Below are 16,358 nucleotides of genomic sequence, written 5' to 3'. Positions count from 1 at the left end.
TTATGAATTAAGGGAAATCTCAAGGCCATCCGTGTTTAAAACCCATTTAATTAAGTACCTCTGGACAGTTCTAAACGACCATATAATAATAATAATAAATTGAAATTTAATAACACCGCTTTTAAGATAAATCTTATACTCAGCAGTGTTTGAACTAGTCATCCCAGAAAATATCATGAATACTGAGCTAAAAAATAACATATGCTTGAAAATATATCGTCAATACTAAAGCCCGAAAATGGTACTTAAATATATTATGCAAATATCGAATTCCAAATATGACCACAATAGTTATCGATAAAGTTTTTCAAGTTCATCTGGAGACATTTTGAAAAGGTAAGTTTTTAGAAAAGCTTTAAAACATTCCAGAGATTGAGCAGAGGTGATGGTAACAGGCAGACGATTGTAGATCTTTGGAGCCACTACAGAGAAGCTACGCTCACCAAACTTTGAATTACAAGAAGGAACAATAAGCTTCAATGAGTGACCATGATGAGCATACTTGAACATGTCCTGCAGATAAATTGGTGCCAATCCTAACAGTGACTTGTGAGATAGTAATAAGATTTTGAAGACAATCCTTTTCTTTACATCTAACCAGTGAAGCTTTATCAGGTCATCATCAAGATGGTCATGTTTATATTTACCAGTGACAGCTTTTGCAGCAGCATTCTGAAGTAACTGGAGCTGATGCAGCAGCTTCTCGCCGATACCAAAGTACAGACCGTTACAGTAATCTAGACATGACACTACTAGACTGTTAACGATGATCTTAATCTGTTTGGGACTCAGTAGAAATCTGATTTTTCTGATATTACGTAACGTATGAAAACATTTCTTCTTGAGATTTACGATCTGTTTATCAAATACCAGCTGATTGTCCATTACTAATCCAAGGTTCTTAACAGTAGGCACAAACATTACCAAAGTGTTAGGAGCTATATCAACGCCATGAAGTTCTATCTCACTGAGCACTTTACTAGGTCCAAAGACTATGAGTTGTGTTTTAGAATCATTCAGTTGCAGGTAGTACTGTGACATCCAATTCTTTATCCTCAAGAAGCAGTTTCTCAGCTGATTGGTTAAGGTTTTGACCTGATCAGAGGGTTTGAAAGATTTCATGATTTGATGATCATCTGCATAACCAATAATGGAGAAACCAGATTCTTTAACACATCTGTACAACGATCTGATATAGATGTTAAAGAGTACCGGGCCTAAAACAGAGCCCTGAGGTACTCCAAATCGGATAGTTATTGTTTCAGAGACAGATTTGCCGAGTCTAGTCCGCTGACAACGTCCTTTAAGGAAGCTGGTGAACCAGCTAAGAGCAGTTCCTCTGATTCCTATTTCTTGCTTCAAGATACGGAGTAACAAAGTATGGTCCACAGTATCAAAGGCAGCACTCAGGTCCAAGAGCATCACCACAGTAGCAGTTTTTTCATCTGCTGCTATTAAGACATCGTTCACTATTTTAATCAAGAGTGTTTCAGTGCTATGGTGTTTTTTGTAAGCAAACTGCTCCTGACAATTAAGGTTATTCCGACTAAGGTGCTCGTTAAGTCTTCTTAAAACTACTCTTTCAATTAGTTTTCCCAGGAATGTAAGGTTTGAGACTGGCCTGTAGTTTTTCAATATATTCGGATCCTGAGAATCATCTTTTATTAGCGGAATTACATCAGCTAGTTTCACACCATCCATACTTCCTGATGACAGCGATTGGTTGACTAGATCAACCCATACATGCAACAGAGAAGTGATATTATCTTTGACAAGATCTTGTGGTAAGACATCATTAGGTGAACAATTAATTCCACTTTCTTTGATTATATCTTCAAGTTCAGAGATACAGGTTGGCTCAAATTCAAAGAGAGGTGTTGCATTAGTGTCAGAACAATCGGGTATTGGGGAGGCTGGTATGTTATCTCGAATCTTTTCAACCTTTTCTGAGAAGAAATTGTTGAAGTCAGAGGCGAGCACTTCAATATCTTCAGTGTAGTCAGGTAGAATTCTGCTTTGTTTACGATCCAATACCTTATTTACGACTTGATAAAGAGTTCTAGTTTTATTCTCCGATTTTTTAATAACAGCTTCCACGAAGTCCTTCTTTTTAGTGTTAGCAAGTGCAGTAGCCTCATGACAAAGATCTTTGTAATGAAGAAAGTGTTCCTCTGATCTATTTTTCTTCTTTTCGGCTAAACGACGTAGTTTTCTCAGATCTCTATAATCCTTGTCAAACCATGGGGCTGTGTCCACCACAGACACTCTTTTGCTAACTAAAGGAGCATACTCATCAAGAAGGTTTGCTATAGAGGCACCAAGAGTCATTACAGAGGTCGAAAACGATCCCGATAAACTAAACCTATCAATAACATCGTTCAATTCACATGAAAAGGCATCCTTGTCTATGGCCTTAATATCTCTGAATTCAATCGATTTGAAATACTTCTTACCCAAAGTGTTGCTGATGTTACAAATTATAGGAAAGTGATCTGAGCCCAGTGTGTCGCTATTGTCAATAAACACATTATTGCAATTAAGATGGTTGTTCAGTGAGAAAGTAAACAACCTGTCAAGACATGCACCCCCTATGTGTGTTGGGCGATCATACTGAGAATGAAAACCATATGATTTAAGTATTTTGAGAGTGTCAGACGCAACTCTATTATTACTATCAAAGTGTATGTTGAGATCTCCAGCTAGAACAATATTGTCACATCGAGTAGAAATATCAGAGAGCAGAATATCCAGTTCCTGAGTGAAAGATGAGGTTAAGGGTCCCGTCCTGTACAATACAACAAATAGAATCTTGTTGGAGGTTGTTTTGACTGTGCCCATTGTGAGTTCAAAGTGTTTAAACACAATTCTACTCTTTTCCATAGAGCAAGTCAAACTTTTCCGGAAGATGAGCGCAGTGCCTCCCCCTCTCGCATCAGACCTGAAGTTATGGTGAAGAGAGTAGCCACGTTCTCTTAAAGCAGCTGACAGTTAAACAATTTACCTTAATGTAACTATATTGTCTAAATATAAATTGATATGAAGTATAATTAATAAAATATGTTAGATAAAGTGTGTTTATAATTATGATTTATGGTACATTGTTATTTATTATATTTATATTTTAGGATGTAACCTTATTAGTTCAATGGAATAAACCTAGCATGCCTTGGTTGCAGCATCGCTTCACTTATAGGTGCATTTAGGGCCCGATGTAATTGCTATGATCAGTTTACTGGTCAACTGGTGTTTCGGTGTCCCTTATTTTGTTTACACTCGGTCACTTGTCAAGGCATGTAAGGTCATTCGGCGATATTTTCTTTGAAATAAAATGATGTATTTGTGTAACAATTTGAAAGTTTATTGATAAAAAAAGAAAAAAGAAGCAGTCCACCTGCCAGCTGTATATCCGATGACCCCGCGGGGGAACTTGACGATACAGCTGATAATTGTACTGAAGTTGATGAGGAACAAACCAAGACGGAGCTAGTCCAGTATCCAGAGACCCTGGACCTCTGTGAGCTGGATGAGGACGATATGGTCAGCGCCCTGAGTCCCCGAGGTATCAGCGGTCTGACCACCTCTGATCTCCTAGGAGATCTGAACAAGACCCCCAACTTTGTGCTCCCTGCCATGGAGTTACTCTCCGGACTGGGCATTTCTAAAACTTTAAAACGGAACAAAAGTCTAGACGATCACTCGATTTCGGAGTCTGGAACCCCGGAGACAGACTCCGGGTACGCAGCGAGCAGTGCTCCGACCACGCCCTTAGACATGAGCAAGACTCGGGGTAAGGAGGTGATGAGGGCCGTGTTTGGGATTGAGGAGCAGGCTTTAGATGTGGAGTTATAGAAGCTTTTAGAAGGTTCTAGAAGGTTCTAGAAGGTTCTAGAAGGTTCTAAAGGTTCTAGAAGGTTCTAGAAGGTTGTAGAACTAGAAGGTTCTGAGTATTGAGCACTGAGCAGTATCATGTGCTCTGTTTTTCAGGATATGTGTCATCGTGTGATTGAAAGGTTGAAAATCAGTAAAATTGACGATTGTACAAATCGTCGATACAAGATGCTATGATGATAAATTGAAAAGTAGACTTACCTGTATCCAAGAGTTGGACGAGAATCTTTCTATTGAACACATAGGCTATCACGCGTAAATTTTTCGGCTGATTTTTAACTTATCAACCAACCAACGAAGACACAAATGCATTAAAGTTAAATAATGTTTTGGTCACTTTGTAGAACTTGGCTGTGACATTGGAATGTTTGGCAGATGAACCCTTATCTGAGAAAGTACTCGTGTAGAATGTGTTTTACCTTTTAAAGTAGCAATAGAATATCATGCAGCCAGAAATAAATTTTATGGAGAAAATCATTTTTAATTTGATCTGATTCTTATGCCTGATTCACATACCTAGCATGAAATATTTACCTACTTACTTGCACTTGTGTAAGTCTGTTGAAGCATTAGTATCGGGCGTTGCCTGCTACAGGCTACCCCGAAACTAGAAGCTTGCTTTAATTAATTAATAATAATCTGATTCTTACTGATTCTAAGTTATAATTACTAAAGCTGCGAAGCAGGAACACGTTAAAATTTAAAGATTGATTTTTACTGCAGTGATTTGCCGAAGTGACTTGTTTTGAAAATCTATAAACTGCTGATTTGGAAATTTATTCTGGCTTCCATTTTTCAGCTGCTATAAACACCGCAATTTTTTATTTTATTCTGGTTACCTCTGAATTCTAATTCTTGCAAACATTTTTCGGCTGATTTTGACTTTTTGGCTTCGATCTTATTTCTGCGGCCCTGTTATTCTTTCCGACAGTGATTTGAAGTCTATAATGCTATAATGGTGTAGTAACAGTTACTCATTCGGTTGAAGCTGATTTTAAAACTCCATCTAGAATATTATGCTGAATTTAGACTGATCCAAACTTTTAAACCTTGTGTTTTTGGTTTAATCCTACTGTTCTAATTTATATAGGTCTATATTGCGTTTATCACTACTTACAAAATATGGATGGTCGTATATTATGTAGGTGGTAAAAGTAATCTGCTTTGGGAATGGTTACTGTATCCACGCAATGTCTGGTCAAATAACGTCCGATAAAGTAACTCAACACAAAAACAATTAAATAAAACACAAAAAGACGGTTTTCCGAAGTTTCTATGGCTTACCTTGCTTGAAAGGGTATGGTCATCCAAGGGCGTGGTTCTCAAAATCATCAGAACTTAAGACACATGTTATTAACCACGGTACCAATTATTAGACAGGACGTGTTAGTTGCAAGTACCGAGCAATAATCACCTCTCCCATGTCGATGATATTTAGTGCTTTATTTCCTCCAAGATATTATTTATTTAGAGCTCCTTTAGACTTGGCTAGAACTATAAAACATGGGAGCCCCGGTTATATATTGACGATATATTTTCAAGCATATGTTATTTTTTAGCTCAGTATTCATGATATTTTCTGGGATGACTAGTTCAAACACTGCTGAATATAAGATTTATCTTAAAAGCGGTGTCATTAAATTTCAATTTATTATTATTATTATATAAGAAGAGTCCGTCTCAGAAGGTTCTGAACTCACTATTAGTATTGAGCGTCTTAAAACTTTGGTTTTAGGGAAATTATAGTTTTGCTGGAATTTAGATCTTCATGCTACTTTTTATTTTATTTGTTGCGGTATAATGATTATAATTCAGACTTTCAATTTTGGTGGATTAACACAAATTGATACAACAATGTAGAGCAAGAATATAAATCGACTAATAGTTATATATTTAATTAACACAAACCTTCTTTAAAGATTTTTTTTTAAAATTTGAAAATTCAATTAATTATTATATATATAAATCAAGCGTTACATTTCAGCCATGCAAAATTACAATGACATATTTTGATATACTTATTGATAAATGGTACTGCAATATAAGTTGCTTAATGTTTGGCCGGATGAAAACTAACTAAAAGAGAAAAAAAACTTGATTACATAATAATTAATTCGGCTGAACCAACACATAGCAAGAGCCACATTAACGTTGGGGCCGTCTACCAAATTTGAATGACAAACAATAACAAGAAATCAAACATATCATGAATAATTATAAGCATGTCATTCATTACAATTCCGTCACAACTAATAGAAGAAAAAAGAAAAAGACAAGCGGATAGGATATTGGACGGACAGAATTGTAACCAACAAAAACACATTTCTGAGACTCATAAGACTGATGAGCTAATCAGGCCAGACTGTATCGGCAGCCCAGAGGTACTTGATCAGTTTGGTCTTAAAAGTAGAAATCCGCTCTGACTGCCGGATACATACTGGTAGACTATTCCATTTCAGCATAACAATGTAAGTAATTTTTATATAACAATGGAAGTAAGTTTTTATACTACACTAATTAAATATCTTAGTATCAAAAGTCTATGATAAGGTCTTAAGGCAATCACCTTTCAAAGTCTATCTCTAAGCTACGGTGTAGGCGGAATGGAGTGTCTCGATCTTTAACAGGTTGGCCGTCACGAATGGTGGAGGAAGTCTGGTCTGAAAACAATATCTTTTAACTATCGCGTTAAAACAATTTATAACGTAACGAACTTGAAAACTACTTTAAATTTGCACGTGTAAATATTGTTACAAAATGTAATGTCAAGTCTTGCTCTATGATACAACATTTAATCAATTAATATTTCTGGTCTTCGACCTCCTTTCGCATTCCAACTGCTTCAACTTAAGGGGGGGGGGGGTTCACCCTGATTTTTTTGTGAAACTTGGTTTCGAGATAGCAGTTGACCAACAAACTATGACCAGTGACCGAACTTTTGAGGGGGTCCCGGACCCCAACCGCCAAACGGTGCCCGCGGGGCAGCCACGCCCATATTTGGTCCAAATTAGGCCCAATTTAGCCAAATACCATGAACATGCCCAAAATCCCGATTTTAGGTGATCTACTTGTAGCTAGTGGTTCCCTGAACTCGTATATGAATTTTCATCAAGATTGGACAAAAAATGACTGAGTTATGAGCAAAAAACCATATGACCATATTTGGGCATACGCACCAAATTTGATCGATTTTGGCCCATAAATTGGTCAAATATCAATATTTTTGAATGAAACCAACTTTATATGGAAGGTAGGCCTATACTACACATTATCTATGATTATTCTAAATTTAGCAGTGCAAATTTTGGAATTTGGCCGCCAAATTTTTTTAAAGGCCTAACTCAAAATTCTGTCCCAAAACTTAAGGTCATGAGACAATTCTACGTTGATTCTGAAAATTTCATGAAAAAATATTGAAACCCTATTGAGTTCTATTGTTTTGAGCGAAGTCAGTTTTGCAAATATCGCGAACTGAGATATGGGCAATTTTGTTCATTTTTTGCGATTATTTGAACATAGAACCCACAATTAGGTAGATACTGAGCTGATAATCATAGATAATGTGTAGTATAGGCCTACCTTCCATATAAAGTTGGTTTCATTCAAAAATATTGATATTTGACCAATTTATGGGCCAAAATCGATCAAATTTGGTGCGTATGCCCAAATATGGTCATATGGTTTTTTGCTCATAACTCAGTCATTTATTGTCCAATCTTGATGAAAATTCATATACGAGTTCAGGGAATCACTAGCTACAAGTAGATCACCTAAAATCTGGATTTTGGGCATGTTCAGGGTATTTGGCTAAATTGGGCCTAATTTGGACCAAATATGGGCGTGGCTGCCCCGCGGGCACCGTTTGGCGGTTGGGGTCCGGGACCCCCTCAAAAGTTCGGTCACTGGTCCTAGTTTGTTGGTCAACTGCTATCTCGAAACCAAGTTTCACAACAAAATCAGGGTGAACCCCCCCCCCTTAATCATAACTTTTATTTTATGCACCCTTACCTACTTATTTATTCTTATGTAATCATGTATATTGTATGTGCATACAGGCGCAATCTGAGCTGACCACAATTCCGCAGTTTAAAGAACTGCCCTTTGTTTCCCGAGGTTCGATTTTTAATCCCCTCGATCACAACAGCTACAATCGCTTACTTACTGGACGATCATAAAGACCAGGTCGCGTTAAGCTTGTGTAGGCCCGACTGTACATTGAGCAGGTTACGCAATCTTTTAAATTAAAGAATATTACGCATATGTGAACCCACCGGCAAGGGACCCAGTCTGTACCGATGGATGACCAGGGGATTGGCACTCCTGGGTGCCACCGACGGTCTGGCCAATAGAGGACTTAGCTGTCACAACTATGAACTTTTTTTTCGCTTGCTTGCAGTTCACTTAAAGTATATCTTATCTTCCTAATTATATGATTTCCATAAAACATGGGTAATTTTCCACACTTTGTGGGGTTCAAAAAGATAAGATACTAGCTAGGTGTGGACTGTCGTCCCCTTACCACCCTGTTTCACTTGCCTGGTGACGTATTTCCAGTCCTGGGGGTGACCAACTCCAGGAATTGAACGCCAGGCAGCCCGAAAACACAGCCGACTAGAGGGTACCAAGGCAGTGTGTTAATTCACACTTCGTTAGACACGGGGTCTTCAGTTACTCTCCATCAGTGTTATAATATGATTTAACGTGTTCCTAGATCCTCCTACTGTTACACCTGGGATTAGTATAATTATTATTATAAAGGAACCCATTTTCCTAAATTGGAATATATATCTACTACTCTATGCAGACGTTGTAACTGAACTAACCGTCTCGGCTGACGAAGGAGAATCAATTATTCTTGGCGCCCGATCAAGCTGGTACCGACAATAGCAAGTAACAACACGGTATTAGCAGGAATCCTCGTAGATATGTGACATTAATTAGTAACCTAGTAACCTAGTAACCTGGTAACCTGGTAACCTAGTAACCCGATCAAGCTGGTACCGACAATAGCAAGTAACAACACGGTATTAGCAGGAATCCTCGTAGATATGTGACATTAATTGAGAATAAGGAACTACGATGTTGTACGTCACAACATGGCCTGATGACGTCACAACATGGCCTGATGACGTCACAACATAGCTCACTGTACAACTCCTCGTAGATATGTGACATTAATTGAGAATAAGGAACTACGATGTTGTACGTCACAACATGGCCTGATGACGTCACAACATAGCTTACTGTACAACTCCTCGTAGATATGTGACATTAATTGAGAATAAGGAACTACGATGTTCAACTATAGACTGAAGGATATCTGGAAATCCAAACTCTTAAAGATTCTCAATTGCTCATAGAGGCTTGTGAGTCAGTACTACTCTACGGATCAGAAACCTGGATACTGACAAAGGCTCAAGAGAAATGTTTGGACGGGACATACACAAAGATGCTGCGTATGGTGCTGGGTATCTCATGGAAGGACAAGGTCTGTCAAACAAGTTAGGAAACTGGAAATTAAAATTGGTGGGACACTGCATCAGACATCCGGAGCTACTTACCAGTGATTTGGTCTTATGGGAACCTATGCATGATAGATAACAGCAAGGCCGACCAAGACAAAGCTACTTGTCTATGTTACTGAAGGATGTTGATTGTTGGGACAAACTCTAAAGAGGAACTGTAAACCATGATGCGGGACAAGGATATATGGAGGGGGTTATCTGGCGTAGTTCCGACATATGTATAATATATACTTATATATGGGTAAATTAGACCTGCATTATTCAGGGGAACGGCCCGGCCCATAGCAGGGTAACCAGGATGGCCCAGTACCCAAAAAACCTGATTAACTAGCACGGATAAAAATGTAACAATAGGTAAAAAATATATAACAATACTATACCAGTATTTAAGATGCATAGTCTAGAAAGATCAAACTGGGTTGTTCCTTCTGTTAGTCTTTTGAGAGAATCCATAGATGACTGCCGTATTCTTCTCTCTGTTTCCTTTCTTCTATGTGTCGTTATAACCTAACTGTAACGAGGAGTTAAAGAAATGTCTTGTATGGTATACTATGGTCCTGAGAGGTAACAAATTAAAAGATTATCTTAAAGGGCGGTAGAGGTCAATGTAACAAATAGTAGAGCAAGACAAAGGGAGCTTCCTTTCACGATCTTGAAGAAGGGGAGGGGAGTTCCGACATAGGTGCCAGCGTAGTTGACTATATGGCAGTCACACCTGAATTGTTGGAATCAGTGCTGTCATTCCAAGTGCAGAATCTTAACAAATTTTCTGACCACAAGCCGTGCATCTGCAAAATAAAGCACAAACACAACTTGGTTGATGCAGAGGATCTACTTGAAACACTAGAAGACGCACATAAAAATACAAATGGGATAATGAGGACGAGAAACTTCAATTTCAGTTTCATGCGATCCAGAATTCGCCAGAATTTGTTCAGAAAATAACCCGAATCGCGGAAACCCAATGCACAGACAGAGAACAAGTTTTGTGTCTTAATGAAGAACTCGTATCTATCTTCCAAGACATTGCCGATGTTATTCTTCCGACAAAGGGTCCGAGGAACAAGCCAGATAGGAAAATAGTGAGCGGAAAAAGAAAAAGGAGACAAAGGATGAAGCCCAAAGCTCCGTGGTTTGATGTAAGTTGTATAAACGGCAAGCGGGAGTTGAACAAACTGTCCAAAAGTTACGGCAAAAATCCTACGAATAAAAAACTCAGAGACTCTTACTATGAAAGTCGACGATCATATCGGAAACTCATAAAACTTAAAAAGTCTGCATTCATAGAGGACCTATGTAGTGACATCGAACGAGGCAAAAATATTAACTGGTCCCGTTTCAAGAGGCTTAAAGATATGAAGACAAATGGAAGCAAATTGGACGTCTTTGATATGCTTAACTTCAGCAAATTCTTCAAAGAGCTGTATAGTAAACCATCGATCAGCCCTAAGAAAATAAAAGAACTACAAGACGAAATGGACAGAGATGCCACCCAGCAAACACTCACAGAAATCCTTGACCAAGACATAAGCTCCGAAGAACTGTTGGCTTGTACTCGAGTGCTCAAGAAAGGGAAAGCAGTGTCGGAGGATTTAATCCCCAATGAATTTCTCAAACTCTCTGGAAAACATATGCAGTGCGCTATACTGCATCTCTTTAACCTATGTTTATCACACAGAGTTTATCCCTGGGGAACATCTGTTGTGACGCCTCTGCACAAAAAAGGCAACATCTACGATCCCAACAACTATAGGGCAATTGCAGTAGCCAGCAACGTGGGAAAACTGTTTGCAAGTATTCTCCTCCAGAGACTTATAAAATTCCGTGCTGAGACAAACCCTGACACCCCCAATCAACTGGGGTTTTGAAAAAACGCGCAAACAGCAGATCATATATTGACACTGTCGACTTGCATAGAAAAATATGTAAAAGCTAACTGACAAAGGCAGATTGTTCTCCTGTTTTGTTGACTACGCCAAAGCGTTTGATACAGTCTGCCGGGAGGCACTCTTGTACAAACTCTGGAAACTAGGCATCAAAGGAAGATTCTTTGGTTGCATGGAGTTCATGTACACAAACTCCAAAGCAAAAATCAAGCTCTTGAACAAGCTCTCTGAAAAGATCGATGTTCTTTGCGGGACTGAACAAGGACACCCCATGTCTCCAGAACTCTTCAAATGCTTCATACACCAACTATCAGAAGACCTTAATTCTATGGAAAATGTCGAAGTACCGTTACTGAAAAGTACTAGAGTAACCCACCTCCTCTGGGCCGATGACCTGATTCTGTTGGCTCTCGATCAAGAAAGTCTTCAAAGAATGTTAGAAGTTTTACACACCTACTGTCAAGAGTGGGGGTTATCGGTTAACATATCAAAAACATACTTTTTAATACTTTCAACACTACTATATAACAAATAATTTGAGAATATGAGTATGACGTAGAAATGTCGATACGTTATTCAGCTATTTATTTCCATTAGAATCTGTCATCACTGAGTCTATTCAGAAACAATCAGAAATTTGAATAAAAGAACTATCAAATCATGAGACTCAAAAACACTACACGAATCCACCAGATATCAAAAACAGCAATTATGGTGTTTAACCGGGCAGGACGGGTGCTCAAGGACAGTACTAATTTTTTCTACGGGGAAATGACCTTGCCATCAGTGCGTGAGTACACATATCTTGGAATTACGTTCACACTCACGGGATCATTAAAACTTGCACAGATAAAGCTTAGACAAAAAGGGCTCCGGAGCTACTTCTCTCTCAAAAGTATGCTTGACCTTCGATACCTCCGGAAGACAACTGTGTTTAAGCTTTTCGACACTCTGATTGTTCCTGTTCTATCCTACGGGTGTCAGATCTGGCTTCCCATGACAAATTTCATGTCTATCTTTGCTTCGGGGAGTTATCCGGCTACTCAGGATACAGCAAAAGACCCCCTGGAGAAAGTTCACCTATCATTTATGAAATGGACTATGAATGTCAACAAATCGACTTCAAACACCGCTGTGTGGGGTGACACTGGAAGATACCCGCTTGCCATCGAGCTTACGTCCCAAGTCTATAGCTACCTCGGGAGGTTGGAGGGACTGGACAAAGAGGGATGCTCTTCTTTAGTGAGGCACGCTTACGCCGAGCAGAGGGATCTGAAACTGTTATGGTTCTCCCGGCTGGAATCCACCAAGAACACAGTGAAAGAACTGACAGGAGGAAGTGATATTTCAAACCCGCTCAAAATCAGCGAGGCTATGAAAACCCTTTTCGTTCAACAATGGAACAAAGAGCGAAAACTCAACAGAAAACTAGGATTCTACAACCTCATCAAGGCAAGCTTCGGTTGCGAAACATACCTGTCGATCAACCTACGGCCACAGCAGACTAGGAGACTTGCGCAACTCAGAACAAGCTCGCATCAATACAACATCGAAACTGGAAGACACGGCATACATCGACAAAAACTTTCGAATAGGGCATGCAAACACTGTTCTACTACAGATGTGGAGTCACTCGATCTTCTTCTAGAGCTTCCTTTCCCTGATCCAATCATCGAAGATGAACTTCATGTATTGCGTACTTGCCCTCTCTATGAAGATCTCCGCCACTGTTTGTCCCAACAAAGTAAAACATTACTCTTCTCTGACATTGGACAGATCTTCGCACACCCTACAACCATCGGAGACCTAGGAAGGTTCCTTACCAAAGCTCATGAACGAAGATTCCCTAAAGCGTCCCCCAAACAAATTCCTAACATTAACAATATTGCCAAATTATAATCTATGACTCGGAACACTTTCAGAAAAGTTCATTTAAATTATTAAGTATTTTGAATGTCACTCTTAAGATTTACGGGGTATATATATATATATTTTATGACTTTTGGGTAAATTTAATTTTTTATATCTGGTCAGACATTACCATTGTAATTTGACTTTTGAATCGTTTAATCCGTTTAATCCGTTTAATCCGTTTAGTAGTAGTAGTAGTACTCTTATTATTCCTAGATCTAACATGCTGAGATTAATAGAAAAGTAATCTACCTCTAGAACGAACCTAACACGCATGATGGTCTTAGGAATGGTCATCTAGTTTAGGAGGAATCTTATCAACAAAACTGCAACATGTATTCGTGTCTGGTTGAACCTGGATAGAAATTACTTATTACTAGCTGCATTGATTTAGATGAATGAAGGAAACTGGAATAGACAATTGAAAACAATATTATTATAAATTCACCTGCATAAGCCAGGGGAACGGCCCATAGCAGGCTAACCAGGATGGCCCAGTACCCAAAAACCTAATTAACTAGCACGGATAAAAAGGTAACAATAGGTAAAAATAGATAACAATACTATACCAGTATAAAATGTATAGTTTAGAAAGATCAAACCGGGATGTTCGTTCTGTTAGTCTTTTGAAAGAGTCCATAGATGACTGCCGTATTCTTCTCTCTGTTTCCTTTCTTCTATGTGTGGTTGTAACCTAACTGTAACGAGGAGTTAAAGAAATGTCTTGTATGGTATACTATGGTCCTGAGAGGTAACACGTTAAAAGATTATCTTAAAGGGCGGTAGAGGTCAATGTAACAAATAGTAGAGCAAGACAAAGGGAGCTTCCTTACACGCTCTGAAGAAGGGGAGGGGAGTTCCGACATAGTAGTAGTAGTACTCTTATTATTCCTAGATCTAACATGCTGAGATTAATAGAAAAAGTAATCTACCTCTAGAACGAACCTAACACGCATGATGGTTTTAGGAATGGTCATCTAGTTTAGGAGGAATCTTATCATCAAAACTGCAACATGTATTCGTGTCCGGTTGAACCTGGATAGAAATTACTTATTACTAGCTGCATTGATTTAGATGAATGAAGGAAACTGGAATAGACAATTGAAAACAATATTATTATAAATTCACCTGCATAAGCCAGGGGAACGGCCCATAGCAGGCTAACCAGGATGGCCCAGTACCCAAAAACCTGATTAACTAGCACGGATAAAAAGGTAACAATAGGTAAAAATAGATAACAATACTATACCAGTATAAAATGTATAGTTCAGAAAGATCAAACTGGGTTGTTCCTTCTGTTAGTCTTTTGAGAGAATCCATAGATGACTGCCGTATTCTTCTCTCTGTTTCATTTCTTCTATGTGTCGTAACGAGGAGTTAAAGAAATGTCTTGTATGGTATACTATGGTCCTGAGAGGTAACAAATTAAAAGATTATCTTAAAGGGCTGTAGAGGTCAATGTAACAAATAGTAGAGCAAGACAAAGGGAGCTTACTTATACGATCTTGAAGAAGGGGAGGGGAGTTCCGACATAGTAGTAGTAGTACTCTTATTATTCCTAGATCTAACATGCCGAGATTAATAGAAAAGTAATCTACCTCTAGAACGAACCTAACACGCATGATGGTCTTAGGAATGGTCATCTAGTTTAGGAGGAATCTTATCAACAAAACTGCAACATGTATTCGTGTCCGGTTGAACCTGGATAGAAATTACTTATTACTAGCTGCATTGATTTAGATGAATGAAGGAAACTGGAATAGACAATTGAAAACAATATTATTATAAATTCACCTGCATAAGCCAGGGGAACGGCCCATAGCAGGCTAACCAGGATGGCCCAGTACCCAAAAACCTAATTAACTAGCACGGATAAAAAGGTAACAATAGGTAAAAATAGATAACAATACTATACCAGTATAAAATGTATAGTTTAGAAAGATCAAACCGGGATGTTCGTTCTGTTAGTCTTTTGAAAGAGTCCATAGATGACTGCCGTATTCTTCTCTCTGTTTCCTTTCTTCTATGTGTGGTTGTAACCTAACTGTAACGAGGAGTTAAAGAAATGTCTTGTATGGTATACTATGGTCCTGACAGGTAACAAATTAAAAGATTATCTTAAAGGGCTGTAGAGGTCAATGTAACAAATAGTAGAGCAAGACAAAGGGAGCTTACTTATACGATCTTGAAGAAGGGGAGGGGAGTTCCGACATAGTAGTAGTAGTACTCTTATTATTCCTAGATCTAACATGCCGAGATTAATAGAAAAGTAATTTACCTCTAGAACGAAACTAACACGCATGATGGTCTTAGGAATGGTCATCTAGTTTAGGAGGAATCTTATCAACAAAACTGCAACATGTATTCGTGTCTGGTTGAACCTGGATAGAAATTACTTATTACTAGCTGCATTGATTTAGATGAATGGAGGAAACTGGAATAGACAATTGAAAACAATATTATTATAAATTCACCTGCATAAGCCAGGGGAACGGCCCATAGCAGGCTAACCAGGATGGCCCAGTACCCAAAAACCTGATTAACTAGCACGGATAAAAAGGTAACAATAGGTAAAAATAGATAACAATACTATACCAGTATAAAATGTATAGTTCAGAAAGATCAAACTGGGTTGTTCCTTCTGTTAGTCTTTTGAGAGAATCCATAGATGACTGCCGTATTCTTCTCTCTGTTTCATTTCTTCTATGTGTCGTAACGAGGAGTTAAAGAAATGTCTTGTATGGTATACTATGGTCCTGAGAGGTAACAAATTAAAAGATTATCTTAAAGGGCTGTAGAGGTCAATGTAACAAATAGTAGAGCAAGACAAAGGGAGCTTCCTTATACGATCTTGAAGAAGGGGAGGGGAGTTCCGACATAGTAGTAGTAGTACTCTTATTATTCCTAGATCTATCATGCTGAGATTAATAGAAAAGTAATCTACCTCTAGAACGAACCTAACACGCATGATGGTCTTAGGAATGGTCATCTAGTTTAGGAGGAATCTTATCAACAAAACTGCAACATGTATTCGTGTCTGGTTAAACCTGGATAGAAATTACGTATTACTAGCTGCGTTGATTAAGATGAATGGAGGAAACTGGAATAGACAATTCTAAACAATATTATTATAAATTCACGTCTGAAC

The 16,358-nt window shown here is 38.4% G+C and overlaps 1 protein-coding gene and 1 long non-coding RNA gene across 3 annotated transcripts in view; both read right to left on the bottom strand.

Annotated features, from left to right (window-relative positions):
- The window catches only part of LOC134820960 (secreted protein C-like), a 92,271-nt gene that overhangs the window by 54,304 nt on the left and 21,609 nt on the right, over positions 1–16,358 (bottom strand). The window lies entirely within an intron of this gene.
- On the bottom strand, positions 5,746–16,098 carry LOC134820830 (uncharacterized). Of its 2 annotated transcripts, XR_010160934.1 has the most exons (6): positions 15,806–16,098; positions 14,460–15,591; positions 13,476–14,245; positions 9,794–9,924; positions 8,160–8,617; positions 5,746–6,548 (listed from the first exon to the last, which is right to left on the bottom strand). It is a non-coding gene; the product is annotated as an uncharacterized LOC134820830 (long non-coding RNA). The 2 variants fall into 2 exon arrangements; XR_010160933.1 differs by having other exon boundaries at positions 14,460–16,098.

The sequence above is a fragment of the Bolinopsis microptera genome, chromosome 9 (assembly GCF_026151205.1).
Source record: "Bolinopsis microptera isolate Bmic1 chromosome 9, MBARI_Bmic_1.0, whole genome shotgun sequence".
In the NCBI taxonomy this organism is placed as follows: domain Eukaryota; kingdom Metazoa; phylum Ctenophora; class Tentaculata; order Lobata; family Bolinopsidae; genus Bolinopsis; species Bolinopsis microptera.
This window is presented reverse-complemented; position numbering and strand designations above follow the sequence as displayed.